The sequence below is a fragment of the Chlorocebus sabaeus genome, chromosome 11 (assembly GCF_047675955.1).
Source record: "Chlorocebus sabaeus isolate Y175 chromosome 11, mChlSab1.0.hap1, whole genome shotgun sequence".
Lineage (NCBI taxonomy): Eukaryota > Metazoa > Chordata > Mammalia > Primates > Cercopithecidae > Chlorocebus > Chlorocebus sabaeus.
In genome coordinates this window covers 65,415,352-65,416,050 of record NC_132914.1, presented here as the reverse complement: position 1 = coordinate 65,416,050, position 699 = coordinate 65,415,352, and positions in this window count along the sequence as shown.

The following is a 699-nucleotide window of genomic DNA, read 5'->3' as shown; positions in this document are numbered from 1 at the left end:
TCCTGGGTGTCCTTTTCATGACAGCATGCTAGAATTTAATGGAGTGCAAGGGGTAACTACAAGATAACAGCAAATAAGATATACAAAGTAACTAACTGCTTGGAATGATTTACCAGGAATGCCTTCCACAGGAAACTCAAGCCACTAACACCACAAGGAACCAAGATCAAATGATGCTGAATCTTGCTAACACACCTTCAGGGTGCCGTACAGTTAGGAAAGTTCATAAAAGCCAAATAAGTCTAAATGCAGCTCAAATTCCACCACACTCAACTTTTCATAATGTCTAAAAACCCCATCTACACACTTAGCCCTTCAGTTAAATGAGTAATATGGCCTAACCATTGTTCTGCATTAAAGGGACTCTGCTCAGTGCTAGTGGTATACAGCATGGAAAACAGGAGTAGTTTCTGATGGCACATCCTGGGCCACCAGCAAGTTCATTCCACAAGGCTTTCACTGTGTCCCTCCTGCACACTGACAATTCTGGGACTCGGCACCTTTTGTATTAATGGGTGGGACTACACCAAGGTCTTCATGGATTGTGTCTCTGGCAGCTTTTCTCTTCATTGCTTTCCCAGCACCTAGTTCTTCGTTTCAGTCATGGGGTCATTAGGCTGTTCACTAGGAACTACCCTCTCTTGATTGATTTCATATTCCAAAGTGACCCCTTTCTGCCTTTCCCCATCAACACACTGT